General features: G+C 46.5%; 1 pseudogene across 1 annotated transcript; it reads left to right on the top strand.

Annotated features, from left to right (window-relative positions):
- Positions 1-755: 755 nt before the first annotated feature.
- LOC307137090 (sialidase-3-like) lies at positions 756-17,060 on the top strand (annotated as a pseudogene). Its single transcript has 5 exons — positions 756-985; positions 1,327-1,576; positions 14,354-14,683; positions 16,851-16,903; positions 16,989-17,060. The product of its transcript is annotated as a sialidase-3-like (transcript).
- The last annotated feature ends 6,402 nt before the right edge of the window (positions 17,061-23,462 follow it).

Below are 23,462 nucleotides of genomic sequence, written 5' to 3'. Positions count from 1 at the left end.
GGATATGCTGGTGATACAATACGTTGCTTGGAAGTTGAACACAGGGACAATGGATCGAAGGACACGAGGACCAGGAGACAGGACGAGACAAGGAGACACTCAGGGTTCATTGGAGATCAGGTAAGAAATCAGGTGAGTCCGAGGAAGCAAGCATGTAGAGTCATGTGCAAACGTTACCGGACAGTGACAGAGTGTGAGCGTGGGGCTTAAATGCAGGTGGTGATTGCTGTGGTGATGACGTGCAGGTGTGTGTGCTCAGTATTCAGGTGATTGTGATCGTTGTGGTTGTGAGAGGGTGGAGCCTGGTGTGCTTGTAACAGATATAAAGAGCAACGTTGCTATTTAGTTACGCTTTAAAAGGCAGCTACAGTCACTGAAAAACAACGGGGACAAGTTTTGCTATAAGTAATTCTGTCAAGCGTTGAACCGTCACTTTTGCTTTCATGATATAATTTACTTGCATTGATTTTTGTTTACATGCTTTATGGTATGGTTAGCATTATGACTGCTTGTAATTTGATCGAAGTAAGGGGAATAACGTTACACAATCTCCAACTCCAACAAACCCACACATTGCACAATGCAGTCTCTATATACGAAGAGAATTGCCAAATGAATGAAGGACAGGGTAACAATTACAGCAAAATATTTGATTTAGTGTTCCATAAATATAGCTTAAATAAGCCCTCTATAAGACTTCCCCACAAGTGCTCATATAAAACGGTGTATTCTATTTCTAGGACTTAAATGTGATAATGGACAAAACACAACCAGGAAACAAATCAAGACCCTTTCCAGTAACAACATTATTCAAACAGGAGCATCAAAACTCTGAAAGAAAGTGACATACAGAATTCCAGCTCTCATTTATAATGATGACAATCAAACCTTCCTTGCTTTTGCTGAAAAGCGGAAAACTGTCGACGACACGGATGCAGATGTCCTTGTGATGAGAAAAGGAATATGGAAAGATGGAGGAGTTGAGGTGAGACTTTACATTAATATTTAGTGAGTCTTGTACAATATTACACAGTTCTCTGAAACTTCGTAATATTGGGCCTGTGATATTGTTGCAGTGTTGCTAGGCCAATTGTTTTATACATTTTATTGTAAACTTTTTCGTAGTGGATGTTTTAAGGGAATATATACAGGTAAAATGAAAAAAAAAAATTATTTCCACTCGAATCAATATTTCATGTCCATTTATTTATTTGGTGAGTAGCATATAAGCATAAACTTTGCATTTTAAAACAAGATTTTTAATGAGACATGAATACTATCCTTATAAGGTTTTTTATTATTATTATTTTATTATTATTTTTTCAGTGGAATAGTGGTCATGAGTTGCTCACTTCAGCTTGTCAACCAAACCGCCGCAGTATGAATCCATGTCCGGTCTATGAGAGAGATTCCAAGACCCTCTTTCTGCTTTTCATCACTGTTCCCATTGGACTCTCTGAACACAAACAAATACAAAAAATGATTGCCAAGGAAGTGTTTTCAGTTTTGTCCCTGATTGTGCGCCTGAAAAAACATGGCTACTCTATTGCCATCCAACGAATCCAAGCAAGAGAACGTGCCTTGGCGTCTACTTGAATAAAACTCCTTGGGATGCCTCTGGATGGGAGGATCATAAATTAATCATCTATGATGGTCCAAGTGGATACTCTGATCTGGCGCTGTGTGGGGATGGAAAACTCTTTGCCTGTCTCATGGAATGTGGAGAGATAAGTGAGGTCGAAGGGTTAGCCTTTGTCCTTTTTAAACTCAGCGACGTAATTTAGGTCAAGAGCGCTGAATGAAACTGCAAAAAAAAGTAGATTTCTTTCAGTTTGCAAATTATTAAGTTACTGCTAAAAAAAATAATGAACAAATACTCACAAAATTGATATTAAACATTTCAGATCATCAAAATATGAAGACCATATACAGTGCCATTCAAAATCTCAGTAGGATTAAAAAAAAAAAAGAAATTAATACTTTTATTCAGCAAGGGTTTATTAACCCCCATTTTGGCAAGTGAGGCATAAATGACATACACAAAATAAAAAGGTTGCTGCCCATAAGTCATTCTGAATAGACACATAACCAACATATATTTTAAAAGCCAACACTTGTTTTGTTGTTTCATTTACTACGTGCCCCTCAAAGTGTTAACCTCAACAGTTATCATCACTTACCTGTTTTACATTGCCCTGCAAGTGCAAATAAAGCGCTGTGTTGATATTTATCCCCCCTCTCTTTCTCTCTCTCTGAGCCTGTCATATCCTAACACATTTTTAAACTTAAGTAATAATTAATATCACATATAATTATCTTTTGTTCTGCATACTTGTCAGCGAAGTCCACTGCCAACATAACACCATGTCCCCTATGGTGCATAGATGAATAAATGTAACTAAAGTGTTGTCTTTGTTTACATTTTTTTATTACAAAGAGCATTTTATTCTTTAAAATACAATGCAGTAAAAATGGCAGATAGCGAGATAAGCAGATAACAACAAACAAATCCTATTCTAGTTCACACATGGTTGATTTAACAGAGAAAGGACATTAAGGGTTAGTTTCCCTATTGTACTCTGGCAATGAGTTCCATTCTTTAAAAGTACTTCTACAAATTGGAACAATGCAGTCCCCTCTAGTCATTCCTCTTGTTCCCTGTTACTTCTTTGCTTTATAAATGCTTTAAAAGAATAAAACAGGCAGAGATTGGCATTTTGTTAAATTTCCCCTACTCAAAAGTCTATATTTATTTAATATTAAGCAGTTATGGTCCAAAACTTAAAGGGTTTGTTTATATTATAGACTTACAATTGACGTTATAGTTGTTTTGTTTTGTAAAATGAGGGATCATCACAGCATTCATGTGCATCATGGCTGTACCAAAATGCAATGAATTTATAATATTCTAAAATTATTTAAAGTAAAATTCATTGGGATTTTTTTAATTAATTTTTTTACATGTTCCAAATGTAAAATTAGAGATCAGGGTTTGACTTTAACATGTCTTGCTGTACTAAAATATGCCAAAATTTTGCATTTTAAACTATGTGTATATAGAATCCACTAACATTCAAAAACACATCTGTTTCTCATGAAATATGTGCTGCAGCTGACCACAAAGTTCAGTGGAAATTACTTCTCCACCCAAAGGAAGTATCTGGGACTGGTGATAACAAACCTTGGAGTCTTGCCTGAAGTTCATCAATACAGGGGATTTACGCTACCACCTGAATATTTAAGGAAAAAAAGTATTTTTTAAATGTGCCTTTTTTAATTTTTCTTCAATGTGATTTACTGTACATTCAGGAAATAGTTTGATGTGCTCATTCGCATCCAAACTTTTTTCTCCCCTCCCGGGCATGTAAGTTCTCGTCCGCATTAATGGGCAAGGCTTACACTGCCTGCGGAGAAGCCGCATCGTCTCTGCATGCCATGGCGCTCCTGCAGGTCCACCAGGCCAAAGCGCTCAAGGAATTGCACGAGGGTAGTTCCGACCCAGGCGTTATGCAGGAACTGCGTGCGGCGACGGACCACGCTCTCAGGGCAACGAAAGTCACTGCACGCTCCCTGGGTCCACACTTGTGGTCCAGGAATGCCACCTGTGGCTGAACCTGGCAGACATGCGTGATACCGACAAGGTGCGGTTCCTCAACGCCCCTGTCTGTCAGGCCGGCATCTTCGGATCCGTTCAAGATGTTAATGCAGAAACGCATTTTCGAATGCATTCAATTCAATTTAATTCAATTCAAATTTATTTGTATAGTGCTTTTGACGATAAATATCGTTTCAAAGCAGCTTCACAGAAAATGCATCTACATTACAATTTAAATTGATTTGTACATGTTATGCATTCCAGAAATGCACATATACAAAGCACACAGATTAGCTAACTATCTATTATTAATCAATATAATATCTATGGCACAGAAATAAGAATACATGTTGTTAATGAATAGGGTATATAGATATGAGCATGCTTGTTGATGCAGATGTGTTGATGCAGAGCTGCGTCATCTGAAGTCCTCGCAGGAGTTGAGTCGTCTCTTCACAGGTGTTGGTCATCAGAAGTCTTTACGAGAAGCTGGATCCAGACTGGAGCTGACGGACACTCTAGTTACCTCGGGATGGGCATCCCGAGATAAAACAGAACAGAAAAATAATTAGCGTAGCTGCTGTTCAAAGCATTAAGCAAAGACGATCATGTGCACTGATCTAACTATAGAGTACAAGGTTACGAGATCTGTAGCACCGGTATCACACCACTTACTGCGCCACTGGACCAGTTCTAGGTTCTAAGGAGTGGGAAGCAAAAAATAATTAGACCAGAGACCGTTGCTTTAAATACAAAAGGCCGGCAATTTACTGAATGCAAAACACACATAGAATATACAGTATGAAAAACAAAACAAAACAAAAATATACCCTGCAGGTTCTTAATATTGAGGTAAATAAATTAAATGAAAAGGTATTTCACTCTCTTTTGTTCTTTAGTTCACCCAAGTTATTTTAGTCGGGCTAATCTAAGTTAGGCCGGTCTTTTCTCGGTTGCACCTATTTAGAATTTCTATTTTTCTTCCAGAGTTAACTCTTTTCCCTTTCTTTTACAGGTAAGAAAATACCTTCAGTTTACACAATCAAATCAAAGTGGACCACAAGCGTTTCAAATCACATTCAAATATATGAACTCAATATGAAAATAAAAGTATAACACCTTAAAGTTCAAATCCAATTGTGAGTTCAATTATTCAGTTCGATGAAAAGTTTCAGTTCGATTGAGTCCAAAAATAAGTCAAATCAGTTTCCAGTTCAGTTCAAAAAACAGTTCCTGATACTCCTACCACTGGCAGCGAGTCACCATGCGCAGGAGATTTCCTTACTGATGCGATGGAGAAGATGAGTTGAAAGTCTGGGTCTGGCTCGCCATCTTGAATCCCGTCTGTGCATGTGCACACCCGCACACTGCAGGCCAATCCTCGCTCCGACCAAGCCTCAAACCAAGCAAAAAAACCTGACAAAACCAGTGTGGCTTAGTTTTCATAAAATCCCTGTCAGTTCCCGACCAGGTAAGTTATGTTTTTCAACTGCAAAATTAACTTATTTCACTCTTTTCTCTGCTTATTATGCTGCCTTCACGTGCTCTCTGAATTATCGTAAATACGAGTTTCCTAGGTAAACATTGAACATGAACGCCCTCACATATTGAAACTTGAATGCAATGAGCTCGTAATCACGACTTCAGAAGTCGGAATTATCAAACTTCCGATAGCACGTGAAGGCAGCATTAAACACAGCGCTTTCTCTCCGATTTCTCCTCTTCTCTCTCACTCAGGCCTCTGCTGCAGCGTCACTAAAAGTACCGCGTCTAGCGTCACTGGTTTCTTAAAGGGGCAGTGACATGAATTTTCTGTCCGCATACTTTTAATCTTAAACATTAAATTGTTGTATTAACATTTTTTACATTTTTAACTCTGATGAATTAACTTACATTAAATGAATAACTTAACTTTCAAACTTATTCATGCAGCTTTTAAACTATTTATTCTTATTTGTGTCATATTTTAACAAGGGTTACAGATGCATCATGTGAATGCCTGGCTAAAGAGATGCGTCTTTAGTCTAGATTTAAACTGGAGGAGTGAGTCTGAGCCCCGAACATTATTAGGAAGGCTATTCCATAGTTTAGGTGCCAAATATGAAATCGTTCTTCCTCCTTTAGTTGACATAGATATCCTCGGTATTAACAGAAGCCCAGAGTTTAGTGATCGTGATGGGTTATAAGGCGATAGAAAATCAGTTAAATACACAAGAGCTAAACCATTTAGGGCCTTATAGGTCAGTAGCAATACTTTATAATTGAAACGAAACTTAACAGGTAACCAGTGTAGAGATGTTAGAGTTGGTGTTATGTGATCATATTTTCTTGACCTAGTAAGAACTCTAGCAGCTGCATTTTGGACTAATTGTAGCTTGTTTATTGAGGAGGCAGGACAGCCAGCTAGTAGTGCATTACAGCAATCTAGTAAATGCATGAACTAACTTTTCTGCATCAGAGACAGATAGCATGTTTCGTAGCTTAGCGATGTTTCTGAGGTGGAAGAAAGCTGTTCCCTTTCAGTCGGTCACTACGACGTACGTCGGTATTACCGACGAATTGGGATCACTTCAGAGAGCCCCTATCAGCTTCAAGAACTAAAGAACAGGCCAATGGACAATTGGCGTGCGAGATTTGCATCTCGCGCTCCGCCCCGCGCCGCGGGTATAAACAGGAAGCGAGAGCATCGCACTGACGTCATTCACTTCGGAGCCGAACGGTGTTTGAAGTAACAGACTGCTTCCTGATTCATTCAGCGATTCGAGTAGAGAGAGAGAATTCTAAAGAAGAGGAGAGGAACGTTGTGCTGGTGTGACGGCTTTCTCCAGCGGGACCGCAAACTCAGCTGCAAGAAGTGAAACAACTGCTATTATCACAGCAAACCTGTTGGTTTCGGTGGGCGTTTCCCAAATTGAGTGCAAACACAGGCTGCACTATTCCCTGTGTGTTGCTGCGGTCTCCCTGGGTGGGACTCTCTAAAAGAGCGTTTCCTCACAAAGAGAGCAACACAGGTGTGACACTGCGTCTTTCTCAAGATGTCATTCCACCCGTGCGTTTCTGGATTCTGGTTTCTAGACCTACTTCGACGGATGGCCGGGGTGACTTGAGGATTACGTTCAGGACAAACCCGCCTAGTGTCCCTACACAGGTCCCAGAACCCTCACAAGCACCGCTGCCGGTGGCGCCCCCGGAAGAGATCATCTTTCATCTTTCCCAGTCATCTCTTTCGGAGCGCCCGCGGACGAGCAGATGTCGATTGCAGCATCGGAGGGGGAGTTCCAGTCCTCGGAGGATGAGGACTCAACTGTACTGCCTCCCTCTGGGAGAGTGGCAACGGTTGAGTCGGAACCCCGAGTTGACGGCTATGCTTTCCCGGGCCGCCGAAAAGGTCGGGCTTGAGTGGAACCCTCTACCACATCCCGAATCTTCTAGGTTGGATGATTGGTTCCTGGGGGGGGGGGGTCGCGCTGGTTCTCAGCGTCCCGCCCCAGTGCCATTCTTCCCGGAGGTACATGAGGAGCTTTCCAGGTCGTGGACGACACCCTTTAGTGCCAGAAAAAGACCTGGAGGCTCCTCCCTCCTCACTACCCTTGACGGCGGACAGGCCAAGGGTTACGAGAGGATCCCGCCAGTCGAACGCGCCGTCGCGATGCAACTCCGTCCGGCGACCGCCTCCGAATGGCGTGGTGATCCTCGTCTCCCGTCCAAAGCCTGTAGGTTTTCGCACAGTCTAACTGCGAAGGCCTACAGGTCCTGCGGACAGGCCGCGTCTGCCTTGCATGCCATGGCGTTGCTCCAGGTGCACCAGGCCCAGGCACTCATGGACATGCACGAGGGTAGGTCTGACCCAGAGCTCCTCCGGGAGCTCCGGGCGGCGATGGACCTCGCCCTCCGGGCGACGAAAGTTACCGCCCGTTCTGTTGGTCAGGCGATGTCCACCTTAGTGGTCCAGGAACGGCATCTCTGTCTCAACCTGGCCGACATGAGGGAGACTGATAAGAACCGGTTCCTGGACTCCCCCATTTCGTCGGCCGGGTTGTTCGGCGACGCGGTCGAGAATTTCGCCCAGCATTTCTCGGCCGCCCAGAAGCAGACGGAGGCCATCAAACATATCCTGCACCGGCGGCCCGCTGCTGCCTCCACCCAGCCGCCGGCTGCAGCGCCTCCGCCTGCCCGTCGCCGAGGCCGTCCTCCTGCGGCCGCCTCCGCTCCCGACTAGCCCAGCAGCAGCCTCCAACCGGCCGTGGGCGTGGAGCCGGCCGCGGGAAGAACGTCCAGCCTGCTCAGGCCGCTGCCAAGCCAGGTGGCAAGCGCCGTCGTAAGAGACCCTGAGACGGGCCGCCCAGAGATGGAGGAAACTGCTCTTCAGGAGATGGCTGCAGCACCACTCCTTCCCCCGGAGGAGGGCCGGGGGAAAACTATTTGTTTGTCTGTTCCGCCACTGGCCCCAGTGCCAGTGGTACCCAAATTATCAATAAAAGAGCAGTTTCCAACATCTCTGGGTGCCAAGAGAGCGCGTCTGGCGGTATGCGACGCTACCATGCCTCGTACCCCTCAGACACCTCTCCCCTCGCCAATAGGGGGCGTTGGTTGTGCGGACGCACACAATGTGCCTCCCAACGCTCGCCCGTCCCCTCAGCGGATGCAGGTCGTGTGTCAGACCCAGACCCCTGCACGGACCACTCCCATGTCGTCCTGGGGCCCCTGTGTTCCGCTGCGCTTCCCCGCTCCAGGTACGTCTGTGGTGCCGATGATCCCGCTTGTTCGGTCTCTGGAGGCCTGGCTAGCGCTTCCCAGCCCGTCTCGCTGGCTCATCCGCACCATCAGACTCGGCTATGCGATTCAGTTCGCCCGGCGTCCCCCGAAGTTCAGGGGTGTCCACTTCACATCTATACCGAAGGAGGGCGCCCCGGTGCTTCAGGTGGAGATCGCTGTCCTATTGGTGAAGGACGCGATAGAGGCGGTCCCTCCAGCCGATATGAAGTCCGGGTTCTACAGCCCGTACTTCATTGTACCCAAGAAAGGCGGCGGGTTACGGCCGATCTTGGACCTGCCTTACTTGAACCGCTCCCTCCACAGGATGCCGTTCAGAATGCTAACGCAGAAACGCATCTTCAGGTGCATCCGTCCCCAAGATTGGTTTGCAGCGATCGACCTGAAGGACGCGTACTTTCATGTCTCGATTCTCCCTCGACACAGACCGTTTCTATGCTTTGCTTTCGACGGACGGGAATATAAGTACAAAGTCCTACCCTTTCGGGTTGTCCCTGTCGCCCCGTGTCTTGACGAAAGTCGCGGAGGCGGCCATTGCTCCCATGAGAGAGCGTGGTGTTCGCATCCTCAACTATCTCGACGACTGGCTGATTCTTGCCCAGTCGCGGGAGCAGTTGTGCGAACACAGGGACATGGTGCTTCGGCACCTCAGCCGGTTGGGTCTTCGGGTCAACTGGGAGAAGAGCAAACTCTGTCCCGTACAGAGGATCTCTTTTCTCGGGATGGAGATCGACTCGGTCGCCATGACAGCGCGCCTCACCGAGGAGCGCGTCCAGTCGGTGTTGAGCTGCTTGAGTACGCTCAAAACGCAGTACAGCGGTCCCACTGAAACATTTTCAGAGGCCCCTGGGGCATATGGCAGCCGCAGTAACGCCGCTAGGGCTGCTCCATATGAGACCGCTTCAGCACTGGCTACACGACCGAGTCCCAAGATGGGCGTGGCACAGCGGGTCCCTCCGTGTCCAAGGGACGGCGAGATGCCCCCAAACCCTCAGCCCGTGGTCAGACCCTTCATTTCTACGGGCAGGAGTGCCTCTAGAACAAGTGTCCAGGCATCATGTATTCTCCACGGATGCCTCACCCACGGGTTGGGGTGCCACGTACAACGGGCTTGCAGTATCAGGTCTGTGGACGGGGCCCCAACTGCAATGGCATATCAATTGCCTGGAGTTGCTGGCAGTTCGTCTTGCTCTCAGCCGCCTCAAAGGGTCGCTCAAAGACAAGCACATTCTGGTCCGGACCGACAGCACAACGGCCGTTGCGTACATCAACAAACAGGGTGGTCTACGCTCCCGCTGTTTGTCCCAACTTGCCCGCCATCTCCTCCTGTGGAGTCAGAAGCATCTGAGGTCCCTTCATGCCGTTCACATTCCGGGCCTGCTCAATCGTGCAGCCGACGAGCTGTCACGGTTGCCAGTGCTCCCCGGAGAGTGGCGACTCCACCCCCAGGTGGTCCAGCTGATCTGGAGTCGCTTTGGGGCCGCACAGATCAATCTGTTTGCCGCCCCCGACACGACCCACTGCCAGTTGTTTTATTCCCTGACCGAGGGGACCCTCGGCACGGATGCACTGGCACACAGCTGGCCCCGGGCTCTGCGCAAATATGCGTTTCCCCCAGTGAGCCTTCTTGCACAGACACTGTGCAAGGTCAGGGAGGACGAGGAGCAACTCCTCTTGGTAGCTCCGTACTGGCCCAACAGGACGTGGTTCCCGGAACTAGTGCTCCTCGCGACAGCACCTCCTTGGCCCATTCCTCTGAGGCAGGACCTCCTAACTCAGAGACGGGGCACCCTATGGCACCCGCGTCCAGACCTCTGGAAACTCCATGTCTGGTCCCTGGATGGGACGCGGAGGTTCTAGGTGACCTACCGCAAGCGGTAGTCGACACCATCGCTTCCGCCAGAGCCCCCTCTACGAGACGGCTATATGCGCTGAAGTGGAACCTGTTCGTCGATTGGTGTTCTTCTTGCCGAGAAGACCCATGAAAGTGTTCGGTCGGATCTGTGCTATCTTTCCTTCAAGACGGGTTGGAGCGAAGGCTGTCTCCCTCCACCCTCAAGGTATATGTTGCCGCTATCGCCGCAAACCATGACCTCGTTAATGGTGAGTCCTTAGGCAAGCACGATCTGATCGTCAGGTTCCTGAGGGGAGCGGGGAGACTAAATCCTCCTCGCCCCTCCTCTATACCCTCTTGGGACTTGACTCTGGTGCTGACCGCACTGCAGAGGGCGCCCTTCGAGCCTTTACAGTCAGTAGAGCTTAAGATCTTGTCTCTAAAGACAATCCTCCTGATTGCATTGGCCTCAGTTAAGAGGGTAGGGGACCTGCAGGCATTTTCGGTCGATGAATCGTGCCTGGATTTCGGGCCGGGTGACTCTCAGGTGACCCTGAGACCCCGGCCTGGATACGTGCCCAAGGTTCCCACTACTCCCTTCCGGGACCAAGTGGTGAGCCTGCAAGCGCTGCCTTCGGAGGAGGCAGACCCAGCTCTGGCTTTTCTCTGTCCAGTTCGCGCTCTGCGCGTCTATGTTGACAGAACGCAAAGCTTTAGGACCTCAGAAGCAGCTCTTCGTCTGTTACGGAGGACAGCAGAAGGGAAAGGCTGTCTCCAAGCAGAGGATGGCCCACTGGATAGTGGATGCCATCGTCTTGGCGTATGAGTCCCAAGACGTGCCCTGCCCGCTCGGGGTTAGAGCTCACTCCACCAGGGTTGTAGCCTCTTCCTGGGCGTTGGCTCGTGGCGCCTCGCTGACAGACATTTGTAGAGCTGCGGGCTGGGCGACACCTAACACGTTCGCTAGGTTTTATAGCCTACGTGTAGAGCCGGTGGCTTGTCGTGTGCTCACTTCCCATAGTCAGCTTCACTGAAGTGCCCGTTCTAGTGTCGGCTTGCTGCGCCATTCCCTTCCCCATGGAACGGATACGTGCGCTTATTTTCTCCAGTCGAGTTCCCCAGGATTGGCGAACCCTGTTGAGTCCTCCGTACCCCTTGGCAGTCGGATGTGGCGGAGCATCCGACGCCAGGTCTGGCACTTGTATGCATTGGTGGAACTTGTGTCAGACTGGGTCCGTATGTCGTGACCCCTACGGCGGTCCCATACGTGTATTTTCCACGGTACAGCTCCCTACGGCGAGCTTGTGTCTTTCCCTTGGCAGAGTTTCTCTGCCGTCTCAGTACGGTGTCGTCCCCCGCATGTAAAAGGCCGGGGCCGCCTCTGGGACTTCGTATGTTGAGCTGCCCACGGCCAGCCCATACGTTTTCTTTCCACATGGTAACTCCCTCTGGGCATGATGTGGCTCCCGCAGCGTCCTTCGGGCACGCTTTCCCAGCGTTATCCAATCAGTCTGCTGAATGGGTCTTGCGGAACAGCAGTGTGACTCTCCCTGCGTGAATCTCCCCGCCCGCATCAGAACGGGGTCTGAGGGGCTCTCGCTGGGCGCTGGTAGTGGTAGTAACTGTGGCGTTTTCCATAGGGATCCCAATTCGTCGGTAATACCGACGTACGTCGTAGTCCGACTGAAAGGGAACGTCTCGGTTACGTATGGTAACCCTCGTTCCCTGAAGGAGGGAACGGAGACGTACGTCCCGTCGCCACAGTTCCTTCCATCACTGCATGGCCGAGTCACTAGTTCGGCTCCTCAGTGAAAAACGTCAGTGCGATGCTCTCGCTTCCTGTTTATACCCGCGGCGCGGGGCGGAGCGCAATATGCAAATCTCGCACGCCAATTGTCCATTGGCCTGTTCTTTAGTTCTCGAAGCTGATAGGGGCTCTCTGAAGTGATCCCAATTCGTCGGTAATACCGACGTACGTCTCCGTTCCCTCCTTCAGGGAACGAGGGTTACCATACTTAACCGAGACGTTTTTGTAGTATTTGAAATATGATTTTCAAAAGACAAGTGCTGTCTAATATAACACCCAGGTCTTTAACTGTAGCAGATGAAGTAACAGTACATCCTTCTAAATGTAAGTTATAATTTAAGAGATTCTGTGTACCAGTTTTTGGTCCAATAAGTAATAATATCTTTAACACACTCTGTTATCTTGGATAATTTAGAGATTTAATCTGGTCGTGCTGAAATGTATAACTGAGTATTATCGGCATAACAGTGGAAACTGATTTCATGTTTTCTTATAATATTACCAAGTGGCAGCATATATATTGAGAATAACAGAGGGCCTAACACAGATCCTTGCGGCACTCCATAATTTACCGACGTTATCTTAGATTGTTCCCTGTTTAAATAGACAAATTGGTAACGCTCTGATAGATACGATCTAAACCACTTTAATGCCTGTCCCTGAATACCAGTGTAATTTTGTAGACGATCTAAGAGTATTTTATGATCTATGGTGTCGAATGCTGCACTAAGATCAAGTAAAACTAGTATTGAGATACAGCCTTGGTCAGCAGCTAAGAGTTTCTTTTCCAGTTCTAAATTACTCGCAAAGTGGCAAGGACCCTTTGTGGTCACACGGCGAGTCGGGGATCTCAACTATGAGGTAGTGCGCTCAATTAGGGAGCGAGCATGTCAAATATACCAGCTCAACCTTTTAAAGAAATGGTTGGAGGCGGAGTCAGTGTTGCTTGCGACGGTGGTGGCGGAGAAGATGATCTGGGGCCAGAGGCGGTTCAAAAGCCTCAATCACTCGCAGGCTTTTACCCAGATAAAGGCTGCTCTGTGTGGTGGGCCGCTTTTACAGGCTCCCAATTTTTCTCTCCCTTTTTCCCTACAGACAGACGCCTCGGACAGGGGGCTGGGCGCAGTCCTGTCCCAGGAGGTGGAGGGTGAGGAGCGGCCGGTGCTGTACATCGGTCGCAAGCTCTCTAAGAGAGAGACGATGTACAGCACCATAGAAAAGGAGTGCTTGGCTATCAGGTGGGCCGTTCTCACCCTCCGCTACTACCTCCTGGGGCGGGAGTTCACCCTCTGTTCGGACCACGCCCCCTTACAGTGGCTCCACCGCATGAAGGATACCAACGCCCGGATCACCCGTTGGTATCTAGCTTTACAGCCTTTTAAATTCAAGGTGGTCCACAGGCCGGGTGCTCAGATGGCTGTGGCTGACTTCCTCTCTAGTTCGGCTCCTCAGCAGAAAACAATGATTAGGCACTCCACTTCCTTATATATACCCAAGCCGCAGTGCGGAGCGTGGAATGCGTGAATCACATGCCAATCTTTATTGGCTCGTTTTTAGACACTGAAAGTATATTGGTCTCTGAAATCAGATCCCCAATTCGTCGGTCAGTTCCGACGTACGTCTCCATTTCCTCTTTCAGGGAACAAGGGTTACATACGTAACCGAGACGTTTCCTATGCTCAAATTGCATTTCACAAGTTCTCACTACATATAACTGAATAGAGTAAAGGTTATTTGGCGTGCTGTGGGCTCCAAGCTCGGAATTTGGCCCGGACCCAGAGAACTCTCCCCATTCCAGGCTGGGATAGTAATAGTTAGAAGTAAAAAAAGGTGGGGTGGTGGAGAACTCCGAGGACCCCGAAAAAGCAAATGAGCAAAGGACAGCTGCCAGATGGATGGACTAAAACTCCAGGAGGGCCTGTGCTGCCTCCGATGGGAGCAGCTTACAGCACCAGCTGTAAGAGCAGCGTCATTTGGACCTCCACCCACTGGAACAGTTTTTTACAGGAACTGAGTATTACACAATAAATAAATAAGAAATAAATAATTATTACCTTACAATCCATCTGTTTTCAAATCCACATTACTTGAATATCACAACATCGATGTCTGTCAGAAAAAATATGTACAATGCACTGTAGTATTTACGAGAAGCAGAGATCCAGAGTACATTAATTTCTTGAGAAACCCACTACCAGATGTTTTGACTGCATCATCAATTTCAGAGGAAAATGGCAGACTGAGAGGCTTCAATATGCTGTCTGACGAAAACGTAATACATAATACGTAATAAGCTTGTTATATTCGATTTCATTGTGTTTTCATTCATGTGCCTATGTTACAGTTAAAAATAAGAATCAAGCACAACTTTGTTACATAACCAGTAAGGACGCTGGCAAAACATGGAGCCATATTACAGATTTGACAGCAGATGTGATTGGTGAGCAGGTGGACTGGGCCACCTTTGCTGTTGGACCAGGACAAGGTGTTCAAATGAAGAGCGGGAGACTGATTATCCCGGCCTATGTGTATCCTTGCCACTCACTCAACTGTAAGCCCAAATCGCATGCATTTGCATTCTACAGCGATGATAGAGGAAGCACTTGGCATGTAGGAAGACGTATGGATTGTGAGTCTTGTAAGTGTCAGATGGCTGAGATCATAGATGACGAAGGTAACAGTATACTATACTGCAATGCTCGAAGCACAACAGCTCAACTGTCTAGGGTGATGTTTACATTAAAAACGATAGAAAAGTAGAGCAATAGAATAAAAAAACTATCTATCTATCCTAGTGTCTACCCCCCCCCCAACAGTTATCATCACTTACCTGTTTTACATTGCCCTGCAAGTGCAAATAAAGCGCTGTGTTGATACTTATCCCCCCTCTCTTTCTTAGCGCTTAGACGCATAGTCGTTTTTCTTGCAGAAACAGCAGTGACTGACCTCCCTGCTTGGAGCCCTGACTTCCCCACCATACAAGCGCGGTCCAGTTTGCTCAAGCAGGACACTGGAAGGGCCAGCATCCTGACGTGTTGGTAGGATCCCTAATTCGTCGGTCAGTTCCGACGTACGTCAAACGTGACCGACTGAAAGGGAACGTCTTGGTTGCGTATGTAACGTCTCGTTCGCTGAAGGAGGGAACAGTTATTGTCATTGTAGAGATATAGCTCATCATTATTAGCCCAACTACGCTTTTGCATGCTAACTAACATCATTGTCGAACGTTACCTATGCTTTAGCGCTGTCTCCACAAGGCTATGGCAACTTGGCGGGTAAATCTATAAAAATCATTTGACCAATCATACTTCATACCGGTGTTAATTTTGACAGCAAATTTGGATTTAGTTTTAGTCAGTCTTTTGACTATAACATTTTAGGCATCTGAATTGTTTTAGTTTTAGTCTAGTTTTAATTGACTATAATAAGATTTTAGATTTCAATAGACTAAAATTCAGTACTTGTGGTCTGGCGTCTGAGAGGCAGCTTTCTGTGTGCACTTTCGTGTCGTCGCACTTTTTCAGACTTATCCACGTCTGCTCTTCTGAATTTTTACTTTTAAGTATGACTATGGTTGTGCGCACTGCATCTGGGAACTGCCGCCTTCTATTTTTCCGTCAATTGATTGGTGTTCAAAAAATACTTGGAAATCGTTGAACTTCATGTGATCCTACAAGAGTGATTACTGATAGGCTGTCTGCAAAAAAAAAAAAAAAAAAAAAAACAATCACGTTTTAAAGAAGAAAACAAATAATCCACTGACTTTCAAAGTGGCTACGACTTTCTACTTCGAGGGCCTTGTTAGAAAGGTAATGGAATAAAAGTACGATATTTGTCTTTCAAATGTAGTGAAGTAAAAGTCATAAGTTTCCAGAAAATATACTACTCAAGGAAAGTACAGATACTCAAAAAGTGTACTTAAGTACAGTACTCAAGTATATGTATTTAGTTACTGTTCACCTCTGAAAATATTTTGCTTGTAAATACGGGACAATTCCGTATTTTGTGGGACGGGTGGCAACCCTACGATACTGACCACTGCAGACTGGGAACACCCCACACGAGCTGCCGTTTTAGAGATGCTCTGACCCAGTCATCTAGCCATCACAATTTGGCCCTTGTCAAACTCATTCAAATCCTTACGCTTGCCCATTTTTCCTGCTTCTAACAGATACATTTGTACATGTCTACAGTTCTCTCCGGTTGCATGTATAATTGTTACTTTGACTTTTAGCTACATGTGGTTCAATATATACCCTGTTGTGAATCCGTTGTGAGAGGAACGTGCATTTATAGTCCATCATGACCCTCTATGAAATCATTGTGAAATATGCAGAAGCTGCTTACACCTTGCATGGTTAATACTGCAATAATTTATTTAAGTGCCCCAAGTAGTTTTTAAGAGGTTGTGAAAAGACGTCCACTGAGGTCCTTTATACGTCTAGTCAAGGTTGTGTGACTAGACGTCCACTGACGTCCCGTACACGTCTAGTCAAGATGCATTAAAAAAAAACCTTTATGAAATACAGGATTTAGCCTATATTTAATTTATTTTTTTTAAATAAATTATAATCACAAAGTGCCCTGTGTGGTTAAGTGATTGTGAATGTGAACCAGCTGCATTTGAGTCATTATTTCAACCCATTTTATGCATTCGTTGTTATTATTTTTATGGAATGTAGCTATGCATAGGCTATATACATATTGTGGCAGGGTGAAGAATCACGCAACACAGGACTAGTGAGAAGCCCCCGGAGGGTGGGTTTATTTGCACAAAGTCTGAACAAACGTGGTGATAATGAAGTGCTGGTGCGCGGTGCTTCGTGTTTTCTCTGGTGCAGGGTGGCTCGCGGTGACGTCAGTGAGACGTGTGGCCGGAGTGTCACAGGCTGCTGTCTGAGAGAGAGAGAGAAGTGTTAGCGCTTCGTTGGAGTGGAGTTGGTGCTCAAACTGGTGTCCCATGGTGCTGTGTTTTAAAGGCTGTGGTGATCGCCTGCAGCTGTGCGGATCCGGGCTGTGCTGAGTGGCTGCAGGTGATCCGTGTTTGTTGACTTGTCACACACCCCCCCCCCCCCTCCTAAACGTCGCGCTGGTCCTGTAACGAGAGTTACACACATACACCGGGGAACATAGGGGTGGGCGGGGAGTGCACCCTGACAGACCTGCGTAAGCCGACCACAGCCTGGAGAGTCCGTCGGCGTTGGAGTTGGCCGTCCCGGCCCGATGTACCACCGTGAAATGGAAGTCCTGGAGCGCCAGGAACCACCGCGTCACTCTGGCGTTGGTGTCCTTAGCGCGGGCCATCCACTGTAGCGGGGCGTGATCCGTCATCAGAGTGAAGCGGCGTCCCAGCAGGTAGTAGCGGAGCTCCAGGACTGCCCACTTGATGGCCAGGGCTTCCTTCTCCACCGCCGCATACCTGGTTTCGGCTGGGGTCAGCTTACGGCTGATGTATATGACCGGATGCTCCTCTCCCTCCTGGACCTGGGAAAGGACCGCCCCCAGGCCCGTATCGGAGGCGTCCGTCTGCAGCAGGAAGGGGCAGTTGAAGTCGGGCGCCCTCAAGACCGGCTCCGTGGTCAGGGCGGTCTTGATATCCCGGAAGGTCCTGTCCAGAGCGCTGTCCCACTTCACCTTCTCCGGCTGCCCCTTCCTAAGTTAGGGATAAAGCAGCGATAATAACCCGCCAACCCCAAAAAGGCTCGTACCTGGGTCTTGGCCTCCGGGCGAGGTGCTGACAGGATGGCGTCGACTTTTTTTCTCTGGGGCTGGATGAGCCCTCGACCCACCCGGAAACCCAGGTACTGAGCCTCGGTGAGGGCAAGATGGCATTTCCGGGGGTTGGCGGTCAGTCCAGCCCGTCGGAGTTCCAGGAGCACCCTCCGCAGCCGCTCCAGGTGGTCCTGCCAGGTCTCAGAGTGGATGACTACATCGTCGAGGTAGGCCGCCGCATACGCTTGGTGGGGCCGGAGTAAGATGTCCATCATCCGTTGGAAGGTAGCGGGGGCCCCGTGCAGGCCAAAGGGGAGGGTCCGGTATTGCCAGTGCCCACTAGGAGTTGAAAACGCCGTCTTCTCTTTGGCAGAGTTTGTCAGGGGGACCTGCCAGTACCCCTTGGTGAGATCAAGCGTCGAGATGTACCGGGCCCTCCCCAAGCGTTCCAACAGCTCGTCTACACGGGGCATCGGGTAGCCATCGAACTCCGAGACCTCGTTGAGTCGGCGAAAATCGTTGCAGAAGCGGAGGGTGCCATCGAGAGCTCGGGAGACTTGTCACAATATTTAAAACAGTAATATATCCTACCACCATTAAGTCTGACTTGAACTGTGCTGCCAAGATTATAGTAACAAAAGATATTAATAAATTTAGCGATATTTCAAAATCCTGCAATATTATAGATTATCTCACGAGATAGCGTTCATGCCCGTTCTCCCGTTCCTTTCAACAACCACGAGGAGAAGAGGACTTGAGGAGAGAGTTGTTTCGATATATTATTAAAAATCTACTGTTGGGTAAGTACAATTTGTAGTATTTGATTAATTTACTTGAGTTTTACTTGTTTAACATGAAGGAACTGAAAGAAATTATGCCCACGTTGTCAACACAGAATTACTTTGAGTTTTGGCTAGAATTAGCTATAGTAGGCTAAACGTTACTTTCAACTTATACACAGTACGTTTAATGATACAGTACAAGTTATTACTGTAACCTATTAATGTAGCCTTTTGAGAGTTTCTTTCAGAAAGTAATTCCCTCCACCACTAATCTAACAACCATTTAGACCAGAGCATCTTTTATAGAGTAAAATGTAATGCATGTTGATTAACTTTTTCTAATGTTTAACTCATGATTCATTCATCTTTTTCCATGTTTTGTTTTTTTGAGTAGGATAATTTTTTTCAATACATTTTGAAAATAAGTGCATGTCATTTACCTCAAATTTTTCCTGTTATTTTAAAAATAAATATATTCTCTTCCCTCAGATGCTGTGAATAGGTGGACTCAGAGATTGATGCAGCAATGGCAGAACACCTTAATCACTCTCCAGGAAGAGCGGTTGGCGATGGTTACAAAAAATTACAAACAAAATAACTACTTTTCAAGATTCAAGAGATTCAAGAGTTTTATTTGTCACATACACAGTTATATACACAATATACAACTGGCAGTGAAATGTAAACAGGTCCGCTCCATGGACAGTGCAAATAACAGTTACAAGAACACAAGGGAAATTAAAATAGAAATAGAATAAAATTAGAATAAAAGTATTAACATAAGTAGAGTTATAAATAAATCAAGTAAGATAAAAATAGGAAATAAGATAAAAATAAAAAAATTAAATTAAAATATAAAATATAAAGTAAGTGGATATGATAAGTGAGATAAACTGTAGACTTAAAAATAAGTGGTTAACATAATATATATATATATTTATATATAGAGAAGTATAATGTGCAAGCAATAGGTATAATTGCAAATCGGAGTATAATGTGCAAACAGGAGTATGATGTGCAAACAGGTTTATTACAGGTTGTTACACAGTAACAATAGGAACATAAAGTGCAGTGCAATGGCAGTATGTGAATGTTAATGTATAAACTGGATGTTTATGCGTGTGCGGGGTGAAGTGAAGTCACGTGACTGAGTTCAGGAGTCTGATGGCCTGGGGGAAGAAACTCCTCCTGAGTCTTTCAGTCTTTGCCATCAGGCTACGGAAGCGCTTACCAGATGGCAGCAGGGTGAAGTGAGAGTTTGCAGGGTGATTTATGTCTCTGATGATTTTGGTAGCTCTACCTCTGCAGCGTTTGGTGTAGATGTCCTGCAGAGGCGGGAGAGCTGAGCCTGAGATGCGCTCGGATAAGCGCACCACTCTTTGCAGGGCTTTGCAATCGTGACTGGTGCTGTTCCCGTACCACGCTGTGATGCACTGAGTCAGGACACTTTCTATCGCCCCTCGATAGAAAGTTTTCAGGATGGCTGGTGAAACCCTGAATTTCCTCAGCTGGCGCAGGTGGTACAGTCTTTGCCTGGCTTTTTTCACCTGTGTCTGGATGTGTGTAGTCCAGGTCAGATCCTCGGAGATGTTCACACCCAGGTATTTGAAGCTGCTCACTCTCTCTACCGGTGTCCCGCTGATCATGAGAGGGGAGTATGACCGATGCTGTCTCTTCCTGAAGTCCACAATCAGTTCTTTGGTCTTGTTAACATTCAGAGAGAGACAGTTGTCCTGGCACCATGATGTCAGTTGCTCCACTTCGTCCAAGTATGCCGTCTCATTGTTGTTGGAGATGAGACCCAGGACAACAGTATCATCAGCAAACTTGATGATCGAGGTGGAGCTGTGTGTGGACAAACAGTCATGGGTGTAGAGAGAGTAGAGCAGGGGACTCAGCACACAGCCCTGTGGAGCTCCAACACTCAGGGTGATGGAGGTGGAGGTGAACTGGCCTACTCTCACCGCCTGGGGTCTGCCAGTGAGGAAATCTTCAATCCAGAGGCAGAGAGAAGAATTCAGGCCTAGATCCAGGAGTTTGTGTGTTAGCTTAATGGGAACTATGGTGTTAAAGGCTGAGCTATAGTCAATAAATAGCAGCCTGACATAGTTCCCACTTTTGCTGTCGATGTGAGTGAGGCAGGAGTGAAGGACGTGAGAAATGGCATCTTCAGTCGATCTATTGGGACGATAGGCAAACTGAAGAGGGTCCAAAGTGTCAGGAATGGAGGAGCAAATGTTGTTTTTAATGAGTCTCTCAAAGACCTTCATGACTAAAGATGTGAGAGCCACTGGACGATAGTCATTTAGGCAAGAGGGTTTACTGATCTTAGGTACAGGGATGATGGAGGATCGTTTGAAGGAGGTGGGGACAACAGATGTAGCAAGGGACTCGTTAAATATGGATGTAAAGAGCCCTGCGAGCTGATCAGCACAGGACCGCAGAACACGACCTGAAATACCATCCGGCCCAGCAGCTTTCCTGACATCCACACGTTTGAGTGCCCTCCGAACCTCGTCCTCCGAGACAGAGATCACGTGACCGTTGCTGCTCTGAGGGACTCTCTCTGACGCGTCACTCGCCGGAGTCGCGCTGCCGCGATTACCATCAAAGCGAGCGTAGAAAGAGTTTAACTCGTTCACCAGCAACGGATCAGCTCTCACCTCTGCAGAGGATTTAGTTCCAAAAGCACAGATGGTCCTCAGTCCCTGCCACATCCGCCGGGAGTCGTTGAGTTGGAAATGAGATTCCACTCTGTCTTTATAGCGGAGTTTTGCGGCTTTAACGGCGCGCCGGAGGGCGTAACATGAAGCTTTGTACTCCCTCATATCCCCCGTTAGGAGACCGGCATTGTAAGCGGTAGTGCGCGAGTTTACTGCAGTGCGAATTGAACTGTCCACCCACGGTTTCTGATTAGGGAAGGACGTTATAGTTATTGTTTGTGTGGCTTGCTCTGTCAGTGTGTTAATAAAGCAGAGCGCCACTTCTGTGAACTCGCTGACGTCTTCAGAACTCGCGCGGAACATGTCCCAGTCGACGTCATCAAGAGCTGCCTGTAGCGTGATCTCTGAATGGGATGACCAGCGTTTGACTTCCCTCCTCACCGGGGGCTCTTGAACGAGCCTTTGTTTATATTCCGGTGTGAGGAAAATGGCGGCATGGTCCGATTTGCCAAAAGCTGGCTGTGACCGAGCTTTGTAGGCGTTCTTAAACGGAGAGTAGCAATGATCCAGTGTGTTTGCTCCTCGTGTGGGACAGGAGACATGCTGGTGAAAGTTTGGCAATACTTTCTTTAGGTTTGCTTTGTTAAAATCACCCGCGACGATGAAAGCAGCGTCGGGGTGTTTGTTTATGAAGCCGCTGGTCACATCATGGAGGGCAGATAAAGCCAGCCCCGTGTCTGCCTGTGGTGGAATATAAACGGCAGTAGCGATGACCGAGGAAAACTCCCTCGGCAGGTAGAAAGGCCGGCAAATGATAGTTAAATGTTCCAAGTGAGGCGAGCAGGATCGCGAAAGAATGGAGATGTTCCTAGGATCGCACCATTTCTTGTTTATCATGAAACACACTCCACCGCCTTTAGATTTCCCGGCCTCGGCTGTTCTGTCCATCCGAAAAACAGAGAAGTTCTCGGACGGCGTCACGGCTGTATCCGGGACCGCTGGCGTGAGCCATGTTTCGGACAGACAATAGATGTTGCAGTCTCTCATGTCCCGTTGAAAACTTATCCTGGCTCTAAGATCGTCCATCTTATTCTCCAAGGATTGGACATTTGCGAGCAAAATGCTCGGGAGAGGAGGACTGAATGCTCTTTTTCTCAGTCTGTTGCGGATCCCAGCGCGTTTCCCGCGGTGTTTTTTGAATCTTCGCCGTCGACTCGAGTGGCCATTGTTCAACTCGGCGTCCCGGCGAATCTCAGATGGAAGATTGGAGAAAGTGTCCTGAAACAGGTCAGTGTAGCGGTAACCAAATTCCAGAAGTGTTTTGCTGTCGTAACAGATCAAAGCAGATGATCCGTTGGAAAAAATAGAGAGTAAAAGAGAGTAGAATAATAAATAAAAGCAAAGTCTTAGCGGAGCGACCTGAACGGCGACCGAACACGGCGGCGCCATCTCAACTGTGTAGTTGAGTGTACTTTAATGTGTTTAAGGGATAGTTCACCCAAAAATGAAAATTGTCGTCATTTACTCACCCTCATGTTTCAAACCTGTATACCTTTCTACGTTCTGCTGAACATAAAGATGTTTAACCCTTGTTTAACCCTCTTCATTTGGGAATTACACTCAGGGTCTTTGGGGTCTCCACAGGCCCCAGGCAACAAAATGTAATTTTGTAACAAACTTTTAATTTTACTCTGTTTATTAATGTTTTTACTCAACATCTGTGCAGTTTTTGGAGCATTTATAATAATTGTTACATTTATATAAATAAATTAAAACAGTTTTTTTCAATGGATTTTCACACAAAATCAGTTTATGTAAAATTCACTTTATAAAAGACCCACATTTCTAACTTTCATTCTTGGGGATAACATAGATAATTTGACATTGTTTAGTGTAAGATTTTTGCCCATCCTTTGGAAAATGCAGTTTTATAATAATAATAAAAAAAGACTTTTACCAGAAAATGGCTGCAGAGCTCCACTATTTGCTATGTGCTATTTGACTGCCTGAAAGACATCTTGGAAAGACAAGTATTTTTCAGTTGGATTCATATCTAAATGTTATGAAATCACAATTATAAATATTAAAATTAATTAATTGTCAAAATGACAATTTTTGACTAAATGTCAAAGTTTAGTTTTTTTTTGTACTGAATTTTTTTTTCAATGTTACATTATGATTAGAATCAAACCAGAGTCTTTAGAGTTTATCATTTTATTTCAAACATCTGATTTTTTTATAATTCTACAAATGTACACTTCAGTTACTAACTGTAACAGAACAGAAATTTACAGTT

Source organism: Gobio gobio (assembly GCF_949357685.1).
Source record: "Gobio gobio genome assembly, chromosome: 14".
NCBI lineage: Eukaryota > Metazoa > Chordata > Actinopteri > Cypriniformes > Gobionidae > Gobio > Gobio gobio.
This window is presented reverse-complemented; position numbering and strand designations above follow the sequence as displayed.